We start from the raw sequence: 17,693 nt of genomic DNA, 5'->3' as shown, positions 1-17,693 counted from the left end.
CACAACGTTAAGGTGTATTGGCACAGCATTAAAGCATTTTGGGGTAAATGTGATATTTCCAATAGCATATGGAAACAAACTGTTATTAAACCTAATGCCAACATTAATATAAGGCAATGATAACGTTCTCAAAAGTCAATAGCTGCTTTTAGAATGGGTTAAAAACCACGTTGCTTTCATTTTTTTCCCCAACACAGATTTGTACAGCCAAGGGCAACCCCAAAGTAACCTTGCCCAATTTGCTAAGGTCAGTGGCTCTGGCTGGGAAGACCTTTTTTTTTGCTGTGTCTTTCTTTGGTCAATTTTCTTACTGGATATTTTGTATAGGACCCACAAATCAGGAGCTGGTGGCATTAGAACAACATTAACCCAATATTAAAGCAACTTATGAGTTATTATATTGCACAACATCTCAATCTGGGGATTCAAAATATCCTAGCAACTGATTTTTTTCTGTCTATTTGGATATATGCAAATCTAAACCATCCAATTCCATTTTCATAAACCTGCTACCAGGTTAAGTTGCTACAGGATATGAGCTTATCTGACTCCAACTGGTTGAACTACTTTTAAACATTTGTGTTATATTGCATGATGTATCAGATAATGTTCCAAACAGGGACATTGTGCTATTAAATGGCTGGGATCTTTTTACTTTCTTTTCTCATGTGACTACAGTCGTACTGTGGAACCTCCATTTTATGCACTCCAATCTTTCACCTTCCTGCCAATCAGCCAGAATTTTCACAGGTTATACCTTACATGCAACATCATGGCTACATAATGATTTTTTTGTTCTTTGTATTGTACTTGGTTTAATTTCTTTGCTTAGGGTTTTGCTGTTCTATACATGCAAGATCAAAATTTGGAGACTCTCAATTAGTTGTCAGTTTTTGCTATCCACATGGGGGGTTTATCCTTTCCGTCATGGAGGATAATGGGAGGGGATTCCACTCTAGTACTGATTTTTATATTAGCTTTCCTAACTGGGACAACAAGTTTTTCTCCTATCTAGTGTACATATAACTCCTTCTCCTGTATTGTCAACTTCAATAATACATTTTGAGTTTAATTAATAAAATGTTAATTTTGTTTCATTTTAGTTTTACCATATCTGCATTTTGTTCAGTAGTTTTTATTTGCAAACATAAAGGGCTGGAATTTTCTGGAGTCCGTGCAGGTGTGATTAGAGGTGGGTCGGGTGGGAAATGTGAAATATCTTGGAGCGGGTTGGGAACCCGCCATCATCCCGCCTCCATGCGCCTTTCCCTCGGGTGCATTTCTCAGCACGGCAGTGGCCTGAACGGCAGAGGCAGGTGACCTAATTTAAATCATTATCAGACCCTTGAGCGCCTTTTTAAGCCTACCGTTCAAATTTCCCAGCATGATCGCGGGATTCACGCAGCTCGGGAACCATGTTTGCCAACCTGAGGTGGAAGTTGAGTGGTCATTGCCCCAGCTGATTAGTTGACAGCATGAAAAGTACAATAAAAGCTCCCACCTCACAGCTGATCACTTTCCTTAGGTAGAAGATGTTGCTGACTGCATTTCCAGCACAGAGCTGCAAGTGTTTCCAGCAAAGTCAACATGCAGTGTCACCTCATTGGTAGAACCTCTTTCACATTGAAAGATTGCTTCTCTCATCTCTACTTGACCTGCCATCTATTCTATCAGCATGGGTGCCATTTATACTGCCTCACCTTGGTCCTCAGAATCAGACAGCAATGAGCCTCAACACCAACAGCATCAGGCACACCAGCAGCACCAACAATACCTTCTCCTCAACCACCTGATGCTCCACAGAACAGAGAGCATCAGCACATGGCTGCACCATTCTGGAGGTGATACCCCCAACACAGGGTATACATGCAGAGGATGAGCTTCCTCAACATGACTGAGCAGCAGTGCCAACGGCGGCACAGGTTATTGTGCCAGATCATTGCAAACATTTGAAGATTGCTGGAGCAAGGCCTGCAGCCCAGAGGAGCGGGTGAACACATCTTACCAGTGGCTGTCAAAGTCACCAGCATCCTCAACGTCTTTGCCTCAGGCTCCTTCCCGGGATCTACAGCAGACATTTGCGTCATCTCGCAGCCGGCCGCCCACAGATGCATCACACAGGTCACCGATGCCCTCTTTGACAAGTCAGCCAATCATGCCAACTTTGCCACTGATGAAGCCAGTGTTACTGAGTGAGAGCTCAGCTTTGCCACACTGGCTGGCTTCCCACAGATGCAGGGCGACATTGACTGCACACATGTGGCCATCAGGGCACCCCATCATAACTCAGGAGTCTTTTTCAACCAGAAGGGCTTCCACTCCCTCCATGAACAGCTGGTCTGCAACCTCAGGAAGATCATCATGCATGTGTGTGCCAAATTCCCTGGCAGCTGCCATGACGCTTGCATCCTATGCTAGTCCACCCTCCCTCAGCTCTTCGCTCCTCCAAACAAACCTTCCGGATGGTTGCTTGGAGACCAGGGTGATCCACTGAATACGTGGCTCATGACACCCTTGACAAGGCCAAGTACTGAAGCCAAGAAGAGATATAATGAAGGCCACATTTCCACTAGATGTGTCATAGAGCAGACAATAGGATTGCTCAAAATGCGCCTCGGATGCCTTGACAGATCTGGAGGAGCCCTTCAGTACCCACCAGCCAGGGTCTCCAGAATCATTCTGGTCTGCTGTGTCCTGCACAACATTGTGCAGCAGTGAGGATTAGCACTGCATGAGGAGCAAGACACTGAGCGCAGAGGAGGAGGAGCAGGAGGCGGAGAAGCATCAGTTGGAAGACGATGAGGAGGTTGAGCAAGAGGAACCAGCGGTCCAGATTCCACCAGCACCCGAGCACATTGCTGCCCGGGAGGCCAAGGATGGGCTCATCATGGCCAGATTTACTTAACTTTACGCAGTACACCCATATGGCTGCTACATACAGCACCAAGATGGCACCACCCCACAGCAACACCATAAAGTATCCCTACAATGATCAAGGCATTCCTTTCATTACCATTGCTAGAGGTAACGTTATGTCTAACTATTCACTCCAACTCATTAAGCCACTTCCAAAGGTGCACACAAATTTCTCCAAGACTGCAAAGTGATGAAAATAAAGATTTTCTGTGTGACATCGCACTATCCGAAACTTTACAGAAACAGTGAATAAAACACCTGAGTGGCTACCCTTGTGAACCCACTTATGTGCCATCTTTCTCTTACGCGTGCTTCGACGAGGTGGCTTCAGCAGTGGTAGAGGCAGCCTGCTCACTTCCCTGCTACGACTGGTTAGACACTCTTGACGGACATCCTCTGGGTTTTGGAGCCTGTGATGGCCCCGACAAAGTCTGCTCCTCCTGCGACTGTGCATCCGGGGCTCTGACTGAGGGGATGTAAATGGGGGAGAAGTGTGAGCACTTTGAGAGGAGCCCCCATTTCACAGGAATGTGTAACTGGATCCGCCCATCCCAAGGTCTCACTGACTTTGCAAATTGTAACTCGATCCACTTTGACTTCCTGAAGCGACAGAGGACAGAGCTCCTCAGAAGTTAGCAAGGGCCAGCCAAAGTGCCTTACCCCAGTCCAAGTACATCCCTCCCCCAGCCAAAGTGCCTTATCCCAGTCCAAATACATCCCTCCCCCAGCCAAAGTGCCTTATCCCAGTCCAAGTATATCCCTCCCCCAGCCAAAGTGTCTTACCCCAGTCCAAGTATATCCCTCCCCCAGCCAAAGTGCCTTATTCCAGTCCAAGTACATCCCTCCCCCAGCCAAAGTGCTTTACCCCAGTCCAAATACATCCCTCCCCCAGCCAAAGTGCCTTATCCCAGTCCAAATACATCCCTCCCCCAGCCAAAGTGCCTTACCACAGTCCAAGTGCCTGCCTCCCCCATCAACCCCCACCATAGATGAGGCATTGTGTATAGATTGTTAACAGGTTTATTGGGTATGAAGTGAATAGTGACAGTGTTGTGACTTCTGGATATCATCCTTTCCAACGATGTCCTTTGTAGAGGGTTGGAAGAACGTGATCCATCTTTCCTGAGTTCTCGCTCTCCCCTCCAACCCCCCCGCCACCCCACCCATGTGTGTGTGTCTCTCTCTCCCCCCCACATTCTCTCTCTCCCCGTCTCTCTGTCCACCCCACCTAGCCTCTCTCTCTCCCTCAGTCTCCCTCTCCCTCCAGCCTCTCTTTCTTTCTCTCCCCCAGCCTCTCTCTTTCTCCCCCCCCACCCCACACCCAGCCTCCCTCTCTCTCTCTCTCCCCTCAGTCTCCCTCTTCCACCAGCCTCTCTCTCTCTCTCTCCCCCAGTCTCTCTCTCTCCCAGCCTCTCTCTCTCCTCCCAGCCTCTCTCTCTCCTCCCAGCCTCTCTCTCTCTCCCAGCCTCTCTCTCCTCACAGCCTCTCTCTCTCTCTCTCTCTCCCCCCAGCCTCTCTCTCTTTCTCTTTCCCCAGCCTCTCTCTCTCTTCCCCTAGCCTCTCTCTCTCTTCCCCCAGCCTCTCTCTCTCCCCCGCAGCCTCTCTCTCTCCCCATCCTCTCTCTCCCCCCTCAGCCTCTCTCTCTCCCACCCCCCAGCCTCTCTTTCTCCCCCACCAGCCTCTTGCTCCTTCCCTCAACCTCTCTCTCCCCCCAACCTCTCTCTCCCCCCAGCCTCTCTTTCTCCCCCCCAGCCTCTCTCCCTCCCCCCATCCTCTCTCTCCCCCCCAGCCTCTCTCTCCCTTCCCCATCCTCTCTCTCCCCCCCAGCCTCTCTCTCTCGCCCCCCAGCCTCTCCCTCTCCCCCAGCCTCTCTCTCTCTCCCCAGCCTCTCTCTCCCCCCTCAGCCTCTCTCTCTCCCACCCCACAGCCTCTCTTTCTCCCCCCCAGCCTCTCTCCCTCCCCTCATCCTCTCTCTCTCCCCCAGCCTCTCTCTCCCTTCCCCATCCTCTCTCCCCCCCAGCCTCTCTCTCTCGCCCCCCAGCCTCTCCCTCTCCCCCAGCCTCTCTCTCCCTCCCCCATCCTCTCTCTCCCCCCCAGCCTCTCCCTCTCCCCCCACAGCCTCTCTCTCTCCCCCCCAGCCTCTCCCTCTCCCCCTCCCCCCACAGCCTCTCTCTCTCTCCCCCCAGCCTCTCCCTCTCCCCCACACCCCCAGCCTCTCCCTCGCCATCGGGCCCAGGATGGCCAGGGGGAGAGAGTCGGAGCCTCAGGTCCTGCTTCTCGGCATCACGCGCATGGAATGATTTGGTCAGGGGTGGGGGGGGGGGGGAGCGGGGGCATAGCTTGACGGGGGCGGGGCTTGTCACCTGTCGGTCAAAAAAGTACAGTACGGGCAGGGGGGTGGGACTGGACAGATGCCTGTCTCAAAAAAAGTGCAGTACAAATAGTTACATTGATATAATAATAATATAAAAACACAGAGAAATTAAATATAGGTTACTCTGTGAAATGATTGTCCTACTCCTACATTTTTAATAGCTAGAATATGGGTGGACTGAAGAGAAAGTTAATAGCCATTTTTAAATGGTGACTTTACAACTTGTTGAAAGAGTGTTGACTTCTGAGTGCAATCTTTCACCTCCCTCACACTCTCAATCTGACATCTTGCAGCCCGATGGCGCATGAATGAGTCCCAATATTATATTCGAGCGCAATGAACACTTACTTGTCACCTCAATTGTTCAAAAAAAAATCAAGGACAAATGTTCAGCCTGCTTCACGTGTCCTTCCAACATTACATACTGGTCTGATAAGATGGACAACAAAAAAGTCAAAGCAACACTCAGGAAACCAAGGGGTTAAGTACGGGATACCATAATAATGTGAAGGCAAATTGTGCTGCTGACTCTGTTAATAACTGAGAGGCCAAACAAAGTCCACTGGGTGTGTATTGGTTCTGGCTCCAGTGATGATGTAATCTGGGTTGTTCTGAGCACACCATTCATCACTATGGACACAGTGCGGTGGCAAATTGGGGTCAGTCTTTGGTCTAAGAAAGTGTTAGAAAGTCAGACAATCTTTGTTTTGACTGATTTAGTTTGTCAGCTATTTCACTTGATAATAGCTTTGTTATAAAAACAACTTAATATGGTCACATTGAGTACAATTAACTATTACGCACCCCTATATATAAAAGAGGATGTTTACAACTACCTCTTTTCATGTATTATTTAATTGTACTTCAATCAGAAAACAAAATTGTTTGTTTTAAATTCTCTGCAAAAGTACAAATGCTTTAAAACGTATTATATAATGCTATGGTGGAGACAATTTCAAATTGACAGCAAACCCCTATTAAAGGGGCTATGTCATCATTTTACCAACGACATAGGTAAAAAAAGGGATGAGGTCCTACGAAACGAATTTAAGGAGCTAGGAGCTAAATTAAAAAGTAGGACCTCAAAAGTAGTAATCTCGGGATTGCTACCAGTACCACGTGATAGTCAGAGTAGGAATCGCAGGATAGCGCAGATGAATACGTGGCTTGAGCAGTGGTGCAGCAGGGAGGGATTCAAATTCCTGGGGCATTGGAACCGGTTCTGGGGGAGGTGGGACCAGTACAAACCGGACGGTCTGCACCTGGGCAGGACCGGAACCAATGTCCTAGGGGGAGTGTTTGCTACTGCTGTTGGGGAGGAGTTAAACTAATATGGCAGGGGGATGGGAACCAATGCAGGGAGACAGAGGGAAACAAAAAGGAGGCAAAAGCAAAAGACAGAAAGGAGATGAGGAAAAGTGGAGGGCAGAGAAACCCAAGGCAAAGAACAAAAAGGGCCATTGTACAGCAAAATTCTAAAAGGACAAAGGGTGTTAAAAAAACAAGCCTGAAGGCTTTGTGTCTTAATGCAATGAGTATCCGCAATAAGGTGGATGAATTAACTGTGCAAATAGATGTTAACAAATATGATGTGATTGGGATTACGGAGACGTGGCTCCAGGATGATCAGGGCTGGGAACTCAACATCCAGGGGTATTCAACATTCAGGAAAGATAGAATAAAAGGAAAAGGAGGTGGGGTAGAATTGCTGGTTAAGGAGGAAATTAAGGCAATAGTTCGGAAGGACATTAGCTTGGATGATGTGGAATCTATATGGGTAGAGCTGCAGAACACCAAAGGGCAAAAAACGTTAGTGGGAGTTGTGTACAGACCTCCAAACAGTAGTACTGATGGTGGGGAGGGCATCAAACATGAAATTAGGGGTGCGTGCAATAAAGGTGCAGCAGTTATAATGGGTGACTTTAATATGCACATAGATTGGGCTAACCAAACTCGAAGCAATACGGTGGAGGAGGATTTCCTGGAGTGCATAAGGGATGGTGTTTTAGACCAATATGTCGAGGAACCAACTAGGGGGGAGGCCATCTTAGACTGGGTGTTGTGTAATGAGAGAGGATTAATTAGCAATCTCGTTGTGCGAGGCCCCTTGGGGAAGAGTGACCATAATATGGTGGAATTCTGCATTAGGATGGAGAATGAAACAGTTAATTCAGAGACCATGGTCCAGAACTTAAAGAAGGGTAACTTTGAAGGTATGAGGCGTGAATTGGCTAGGATAGATTGGCGAATGATATTGAAAGGGTTGACTGTGGATGGGCAATGGCAGACATTTAGAGACCGCATGGATGAATTACAACAATTGTACATTCCTGTCTGGCATAAAAATAGAAAAGGGAAGGTGGCTCAACCATGGCTATCAAGGGAAATCAGGGATAGTATTAAAGCCAAGGAAGTGGCATACAAATTGGCCAGAAATAGCAGCGAACCCGGGGACTGGGAGAAATTTAGAACTCAGCAGAGGAGGACAAAAGGGTTTGATTAGGGCAGGGAAAATGGAGTACGAGAAGAAGCTTGCAGGGAACATTAAGACGGATTGCAAAAGTTTCTATAGATATGTAAAGAGAAAAAGGTTAGTAATGACAAACGTAGGTCCCCTGCAGTTAGAATCAGGGGAAGTCATAACGTGGAACAAAGAAATGGCAGACCAATTGAACAAGTACTTTGGTTCGGTATTCACTAAGGAGGACACAAACAACCTTCCGGATATAAAAGGGGTCAGAGGGTCTAGTAAGGAGGAGGAACTGAGGGAAATCCTTATTAGTCGGGAAATTGATGGGATTGAAGGCCGATAAATCCCCAGGGCCTGATGAACTGCATCCCAGAATACTTAAGGAGGTGGCCTTGGAAATAGTGGATGCATTGACAGTCATTTTCCAACATTCCATTGACTCTGGATCAGTTCCTATCGAGCGGAGGGTAGCCAATGTAACCCCACTTTTTAAAAAAGGAGGGAGAGAGATAACAGGGAATTATAGACCGGTCAGCCTGACATCGGTAGTGGGTAAAATGATGGAATCAATTATTAAGGATGTCATAGCAGTGCATTTGGAAAGAGGTGATATGATAGGTCCAAGTCAGCATGGATTTGTGAAAGGGAAATCATGCTTGACAAATCTTCTGGAATTTTTTGAGGATGTTTCCAGTAGAGTGGACAAGGGAGAACCAGTTGACGTGGTATATTTGGACTTTCAGAAGGCTTTCATAGAAAATAGGTGCAGGAGCAGGCCATTCAGCCCTTCTAGCCTGCACCGCCATTCAATGAGTTCATGGCTGAACATGAAACTTCAGTACCCCCTTCCTGCTTTCTCGCCATAACCCTTGATCCCCCGAGTAGTAAGGACTTCATCTAACTCCCTTTTGAATATATTTAGTGAATTGGCCTCAACTACTTTCTGTGGTAGAGAATTCCACAGGTTCACCACTCTCTGGGTGAAGAAGTTTCTCCTCATCTCGGTCCTAAATGGCTTACCCCTTATCCTCAGACTGTGAACCCTGGTTCTGGACTTCCCCAACATTGGGAACATTCTTTCTGCATCTAACCTGTCTAAACCCGTCAGAATTTTAAACGTTTCTATGAGGTCCCCTCTCATTCTTCTGAACTCCAATGAATACAAGCCCAGTTGATCCAATCTTTCTTGATAGGTCAGTCCCGCCATCCCGGGAATCAGTCTGGTGAACCTTCGCTGCACTCCCTCAATAGCAAGAATGTCCTTCCTCAAGTTAGGAGACCAAAACTGTACACAATACTCCAGGTGTGGCCTCACCAAGGCCCTGTACAACTGTAGCAACACCTCCCTGCCCCTGTATTCAAATCCCCTCGCTATGAAGGCCAACATGCCATTTGCTTTCTTAACCGCCTGCTGTACCTGCATGCTAACCTTTAATGACTGATGTACCATGACACCCAGGTCTCGTTGCACCTTCCCTTTTCCTAATCTGTCACCATTCAGATAATAGTCTGTCTCTCTGTTTTTACCACCAAAGTGGATAACCTCACATTTATCCACATTATACTTCATCTGCCATGCATTTGCCCACTCACCTAACCTATCCAAGTCACTCTGCAGCCTAATAGCATCCTCCTCGCAGCTCACACTGCCACCCAACTTAGTATCATCCGCAAATTTGGAGATACTGCATTTAATCCCCTCGTCTAAATCATTAATGTACAATGTAAACAGCTGGGGCCCCAGCACAGAACCTTGCGGCACTCCACTAGTCACTGCCTGCCATTCTGAAAAGTACCCGTTTACTCCTACTCTTTGCTTCCTGTCTGACAACCAGTTCTCAATCCACGTCAGCACACTACCCCCAATCCCATGTGCTTTAACTTTGCACATTAATCTCTTGTGTGGGACCTTGTCGAAAGCCTTTTGAAAGTCCAAATATACCACATCAACTGGTTCTCCTTTGTCCACTTTACTGGAAACATCCTCAAAAAATTCCAGAAGATTTGTCAAGCATGATTTTCCTTTCACAAATCCATGCTGACTTGGACCTATCATGTCACCATTTTCCAGATGCACTGCTATGACATCCTTAATAATTTATTCCATCATTTTACCCACTACTGAGGTCAGGCTGACCGGTCTATAATTCCCTGTTTTCTCTCTCCCTCCTTTTTTAAAAAGTGGGGTTACATTGGCTACCCTCCACTCCATAGGAACTGATCCAGAGTCAATGGAATGTTGGAAAATGACTGTCAATGCATCCGCTATTTCCAAGGCCACCTCCTTAAGTACTCTAGGATGCAGTCCATCAGGCCCTGGGGATTTATCGGCCTTCAATCCCATCAATTTCCCCAACACAATTTCCCGACTAATAAAGATTTCCCTCAGTTCCCCCTCCTTACTAGACCCTCTGACCACTTTTATATCCGGAAGGTTGTTTGTATCCTCCTTAGTGAATACCGAACCAAAGTACTTGTTCAATTGGTCTGCCATTTCTTTGTTCCCCGTTATGACTTCCCCTGATTCTGACTGCAGGGGACCTACGTTTGTCTTCACCAACCTTTTTCTCTTTACATACCTATAGAAACTTTTGCAATCCGCCTTAATGTTCCCTGCAAGCTTCTTCTCGTACTCCATTTTCCCTGCCCTAATCAAACCCTTTTGTCCTCCTCTGCTGAGTTCTAAATTTCTCCCAGTCCCCAGGTTCGCTGCTATTTCTGGCCAATTTGTATGCCACTTCCTTGGCTTTAATACTATCCCTGATTTCCCTAGATAGCCACGGTTGAGCCACCTTCCCTTTTCTATTTTTACGCCAGACAGGAATGTACAATTGTTGTAATTCATCCATGCGGTCTCTAAATGTCTGCCATTGCCCATCCACAGTCAACCCCCTAAGTATCATTCGCCAATCTATCCTAGCCAATTCACGCCTCATACCTTCAAAGTTACCCTTCTTTAAGTTCTGGACCATGGTCTCTGAATTAACTGTTTCATTCTCCATCCTAATGCAGAATTCCACCATATTATGGTCACTCTTCCCCAAGGGGCCTCGCACAATGAGATTGCTAATTAATCCTCTCTCATTACACAACACCCAGTCTAAGATGGCCTCCCCCCTAGTTGGTTCCTCAACATATTGGTCTAGAAAACCATCCCTTATGCACTCCAGGAAATCCTCCTCCACCGTATTGCTTCCAGTTTGGCTAGCCCAATCTATGTGCATATTAAAGTCACCCATTATAACTGCTACACCTTTATTGCATGCACCCCTAATTTCCTGTTTGATGCCCTCCCCAACATCCCTATTACTGTTTGGAGGTCTGTACACAACTCCTACTAACGTTTTTTGCCCTTTGGTGTTCTGCAGCTCTACCCATATAGATTCCACATCATCCAAGCTAATGTCCTTCCTAACTATTGCATTAATCTCCTCTTTAACCAGCAATGCTACCCCACCTCCTTTTCCTTTTATTCTATCCTTCCTGAATGTTGAATACCCCTGAATGTTGAGTTCCCAGCCCTGATCATCCTGGAGCCACGTCTCCGTAATCCCAATCACATCATATTTGTTAACATCTATTTGCACAATTAATTCATCCACCTTATTGCGGATACTCCTTGCATTAAGACACAAAGCCTTCAGGCTTGTTTTATTAACACCCTTTGTCCTTTTAGAATTTTGCTGTACAGTGGCCCTTTTTGTTCTTTGCCTTGGCGACAAGGTCCCACACAAGAGATTAATGTGCAAAGTTAAAGCACATGGGATTGGGGGTAGTGTGCTGACATAGATTGAGAACTGGTTGTCAGACAGGAAGCAAAGAGTAGGAGTAAATGGGGACTTTTCAGAATGGCAGGCAGTGACTAGTGGGGTACCGCAAGGTTCTGTGCTGGGACCCCAGCTGTTTACACTGTACATTAATGATTTAGACGAGGGGATTAAATGTAGTATCTCCAAATTTGCGGATGACACTAAGTTGGGTTGCAGTGTGAGCTGCGAGGAGGATGCTATGAGGCTGCAGAGCGACTTGGATAGGCTAGGTGAGTGGGCAAATGCATGGCAGATGAAGTATAATGTGGATAAATGTGAGGTTATCCACTTTGGTGGTAAAAACAGAGAGACAGACTATTATCTGAATGGTGACAGATTAGGAAAAGGGAAGGTGCAACGAGACCTGGGTGTCATAGTACATCAGTCATTGAAGGTTGGCATGCAGGTACAGCAGGCGGTTAAGAAAGCAAATGGCATGTTGGCCTTCATAGCTAGGGGATTTGAGTACAGGGGCAGGGAGGTGTTGCTACAGTTGTACAGGGCCTTGGTGAGGCCACACCTGGAGTATTGTGTGCAGTTTTAGTCTCCTAACCTGAGGAAGGACATTCTTGCTATTGAGGGAGTGCAGCGAAGGTTCACCAGACTGATTCCCGGGATGGCAGGACTGACCTATCAAGAAAGACTGGATCAACTGGGCTTGTATTCACTGGAGTTCAGAAGAATGAGAGGGGACCTCATAGAAACGTTTAAAATTCTGACGGGGTTCGACAGGTTAGATGCAGGAAGAATGTTCCCAATGTTGGGGAAGTCCAGAACCAGGGGACAAAGTCTAAGGATAAGGGGTAAGCCATTTAGGACCAAGATGAGGAGGAATTTCTTCACCCAGAGAGTGGTGAACCTGTGGAATTCTCTACCACAGAAAGTTGTTGAGGCCAATTCACTAAATTTATTCAAAAATGAGTTAGATGAAGTCCTTACTACTAGGGGGATCAAGGGGTATGGTGAGAAAGCAGGAATGGGGTACTGAAGTTGCATGTTCAGCCATGAACTCATTGAATGGAGGTGCAGGCTAGAAGGGCCGAATGGCCTACTCCTGCACCTATTTTCTATGTTTCTATGTAAGGATATTTGTAGACAATGGGTAATTTTAGTTTCTGGAACACGCTGTCCGTAAAGCTGAGCTATGGTGGATGTTTTAAATGTGACCATGTCTGGTACAATTTAAACTTTCCGAGGTTTTTATTTATTTTGCTATCTCCCTCCTCCCCTGTTAAAGGCATTGATGCCTCCTTTGACACCGTTTCACAGGTCTCAGGTACTCAGTATCTCACCCATGTGGTCATTCTTTAAGAACGTAGACAGTGAGTATTAACCCGCTATTCAATCATTGCAGGCAGCATACTAAGCATAATCCTGTCCTCACTCAATATACACATGCACACATTTTCCAGCAAGGATCATTGCATAGTAAACAGGAGCAGGAACCCTGGCTGATTTTTGCCTCTCTCGTCTTGTAGGACTGCGGCCAATTGTCACACCCTACACCAGCTGGGATCAGCTAACTCAGTATAGGCCCATAACTGGAACTTGGAGCTTGTGACACATTTGCATGCTAGTCTTACCCACAGATTCATCTTTTTTTTAAACAAAATCTTAGGTTGAGCTATATAAATAACTTTCATTCTCAGAGTATGATGTAATTGTAATCACCGTTATTTTAAAACAGGGATGAATTATTACTTTGATCGATGGGTGGAAAACGGGCGGTAGTGGATCGAATGTCCGCTTTACATTCTACCCGATTTTTGTTTCCATTGGTCATCGGATGGGAAGTAAAACGGGCACCCAATCTGCTGCTGCCCGATGGTGAGATTCAAAATTCATCCCAGAGCTTTTAGTCTTGCAAGGCGATACCATTCCTTTCATACTGCAATTCTGGTCAGGGATCCATTCCACCGGTCAGTTGGAGCAAAGCTAAGTAGGTGAGGGGACTCCCGTTGCATCTACAGTGATATTTCATCATACATGAGCCATTTTACAGTGAAAACTGGGTCTGGCTAAGCTACACGGGCCAGGAGGTCACAGATTAAATCTGCAGTCTGCGCTAAATTAGCTGGGGTTAGCTGTAGGATTATTACATTTGGCCACAGTGCCCCTGAGCCAAGGAGTGGTATCATCAAGATGCCCACTGTCATATGTTCTGTGAGGGTAGCATCAGCCTTGGTTGTGTGCCCTATGGCTAAATAGTCTGTTAACACACACTGTTAAGGCTCACATGTGAAGAATTACCCCAGAAGCAATCAGTGCCTTTGGGGAAGAGGGAGGGAAAGAGGAATATTGCAGTGTGCCTTATATGAAAAAACATTTACAGTTGAGGAAGCATGTGCTTGCTATCCAAGTGCTTATCATATGTAGTATGTGTTATATGCAAAATAATTACAATATCTAAAGAAGGACTCCAGGCAATAATAAAAGTGTTTACAAAATATATTTTATTATCAAATGATTTACTTCTCAACTTCACCTGTGTATTGTGTCTGTAATATTGGACAAGAGAAAGATTTTGTGTGATTTCCAGTTTGTGGCATCATTTTCAAAATAATTTACTTCTGCACAAGCCAGGGTTTTGTTTGATCAGCTTCTAACTGCTTAAATGGCCCTCAATATAATTACGCAAGTGATGGCCACTTTGCTTCTTCAAATTCTGTTGATTAGCACTTGCTCCTAATTAAAAGATTTTGACATAGGTAGCAGAGCATACTTTAAGAGGAGCATAGATAAAGATGTAGGACGAGATAGTCCCATCCATCAGTCATTGACAAAATCCCATAGTGTGGGATGAGCTAAGTCGACGAAGGTGAAATAAACATAAAATTGAAAAATAAAGCCGTGATATTTACAGGGAGGCAGGGGGAACACAGGGACGTGGGCATTGGGGGTGGGGGGTTGGGGGGAGGCATGGAACCTGGAATGCCCGGGAACGCAGAGGTCCTCTGATATTAATGGCAGGATCTCATTATTATTTTCTTCTTCCATTTCCCGCTCGACAGCCCGTCAGTTTGGGATAGCGCCTTTCATAACCTCAGGACGTCCCAAAGAGCTTTACAGCCAACGAAGTTCCTTTGAAGTGTCGTCATGTGTAATGTAGGAAACGCGGCAACCAAGTTGATCACAGCAAGGTCTCACAACAAGATAATGACCAGTTAATCTGTTTTAGTGTAGCTGGTTGAGGGATAGATATTGGCTAGGACATCAGGGAAAATGCTTCAGCTCTTCTTCGAAATAGTGACATGGAATCTTTTATGTCCACTTGAGAGGGCAGAAAGATGGTACCTCCGACAATGCAGCACTTCTTCAGTACTGCACTGAAGTATTAATATAGATTTTGTGCTCAAGCCTTTGGACTGTGGCTTGAACTCACAGCTTTCTGACTCATAGGTGACATTCATGACTTAAATTATTACACTAAATGCACTGTCAGAATAACGGAATTCATTAGAGAAGGGGGAAGCAGCGAAACTTGTTTTATATATCATTTAAATTGCCGATTGTACCAAACTTGAATATTAATACTTTCTGTCAACCCTCCCAACCACTCCCATGGTTCAGTCTCTTACCTATTTCCATTTGTGAGACACTTTAGGACATTTCTTACAATAAAAGCATTTTATGTCTAAGTTTGTGTTGTTATTGCTGTTGTAGAGCTCTTACAGAGAAAAAAATCTTTCACCCCCAAAGCATTGGATGAATTTGAATCTCGATCCCAGAAGTGAAATGACAGAGTTATAATTCATTGTGTTACTAGTTTTCATAGCGATCGGTTTCATGGTGCAAAGTACTATTTCTTTGATTAAGTCTTGCATGTGTGAGATTTGAGGCCAAAAATATTGCACCAAGAGCACTCTCAAAATTAACTAGGATAAAGTACCCATCATTCACTCACACGTTTAGTAGGCATTGGAGTTGCTTAGGCCCATGAATACCAAACAATGAGGGGTGAATTAAAATGAAGGAGCTATAGAAAGCATCAGAATCAGACCTTTGCCACTTGTCCAGATGCTCCTCTGCCATTCAGGTGCTGTCTAACATTAAAGCTACTTTTTCATTAAGTTGTCAGCTCTGCGCAACCTATCCTGATTTTCAGTTGAGAACCAATTTCCATTTTATCTGTGAACTCAGAGATAAAGATCTCCAAATCTGAAGACCATATGGGGTTAGGGAGTACGGGGCCCAGCTGTTTTTCAATTACTTACATTAAATACATAACATCAGGGAAAATGACCACTGTACTTTTCAGCATTTATTTTCAAATTTGTTAGTAGATTCTGCAGCAATAGTGTAGCCTGTAGTTGTCCTGTCTTTTGAACTACACACTTTGTATTATTTTGCATTGAATAACTGCTGTATTCTTATTAATCATTTGTTTGCCTGAAGTTGGTCAGTAAAGTAAAAATCACTTTTATCTGAGGACTGGTTGATAGCATCAACATCCCAGTGGAAAAAGCATCAAAGGCATTTCATCATCACAATATAAGATTTGCTGCACATAATGAATTTTGCTCCCTTGAGAAAAATGTTGTTAACAGTTTGATAGTTTTCACACTGCATGCAAGAAACAGAGAGGCTTCATTAGCATTTAATGATTAACCAAAAACAATGTGTCCAGTAATTTGTCACGAGTGCTTAGTGCATTTGTTCTTTGCGAAGCCTTCCATTATTTTCAGCGTACACCAGTAGGTGTACTAGTCTGATTTACAGAGATACAATGAGTGTAATCAACAGACAAGAATACCCATCTCAAGTCAAGATCACATCAAAAAGAAAAGCTGCTAAAGACTGGTGTGTCTTTATATCAACAGCACATAGATAGGAAACAACACATCACATAGTATTCTATACTGGCTCAAGACCAGTATTATCTTAGAACAGTGCTTTCTGTGTCTTGTAAGTGGTTAACTACATCAGAGTCATCAAATATTTTTAGTATGTAGTTCTAATGCATGTAACTTAAATTATGCATATTTGGAGAGAGGAAACAAAACAAGAAAGCAACATTCTATTGCAAGACTACCTCCATACTCAAAGTGAGGGTTACTTATATGAAACCAAGTAAGAACAGTAATATGTGCCTTCTGTAAATGAAATGAGGATGAGTTTGCATTGTGTTTTGGATAGAATCTCTTAAGTGGTACAACAATAGATCCAGAAAGCGTACTTCTGTGGAACAGTAACCCTAGTGACCTCCTCACGTATCTGGGTCATTCAATTTGGTCACAAGTTGACTAGAACCATTACTCTGTGATAGATGATGCAATAAATAAGACACAGGACAGAGGCAGTGATTAAACTCACCATATTTACAGAAGTGCTCAAGCATATTCTACTACAAGAGGGTTTCAAATAATGATTATTAAACAGCATAGAAATCCTTTCTCAAAAAGGGATGAAACAGTGAGTATCCTTGCTGCCTATCTATCAAAAGCACACACACACACATGCACACAGTGCCTTGATTGTTTGCCTATCTCCCAAAACAGAACATGCAGATTTCTACACTGAACTATGAATGATGCTATTTCTGAGAAATGGGCCCTTGCTTGTGCATGGAGCCCCTTGAAAGAATATATAGGACAAGCCAAGCCCAGCAAAAAAAAATAATTATTGTGTTGCCATCTTAGATTACAATAGACCACTGTACATGTGTACACATATTTAAAGAGGCAGTGTCTTCATGAATAAAATGTTTGTAGAGGTAGAAGAAGCAAAAAAAAGTATGCTATTTATGCTTTGATGTTGCAAAAGTGATGTTGCTCCCTGAACACCCTGGGCGGATATGGCCTTTTGAGGAGATGGGGAAGAGCCCTTCTTCCCCTCCTCCTCCCTCTTCTAGCAGCTTGTCCTGCTCTGCATGGCCTCAGCTCATTCTCCAAGACATGATGTATTCCAAGGTTTGGTGAGGCGAGTGAGATTGAAAGGAGGTTGGTGCATTGGGTGGGAAGGTCAGGGAGAGAGGAGAATGGGATAGTTGGGGTTGCTACTTGTAAAGAAGCTGTGACGGGTGCCCCAATGGACCTTATGGAAAATGTCAAGAGAGGCACAGAGGGTAGATGTGGGCTTATTCAAGTGGGATTCGAGCCTGGAACTGGGGCAGGAGAGTAGAAAG

The sequence above is a fragment of the Pristiophorus japonicus genome, chromosome 4 (assembly GCF_044704955.1).
Source record: "Pristiophorus japonicus isolate sPriJap1 chromosome 4, sPriJap1.hap1, whole genome shotgun sequence".
In the NCBI taxonomy this organism is placed as follows: Eukaryota; Metazoa; Chordata; class Chondrichthyes; family Pristiophoridae; genus Pristiophorus; species Pristiophorus japonicus.
This window is presented reverse-complemented; position numbering follows the sequence as displayed.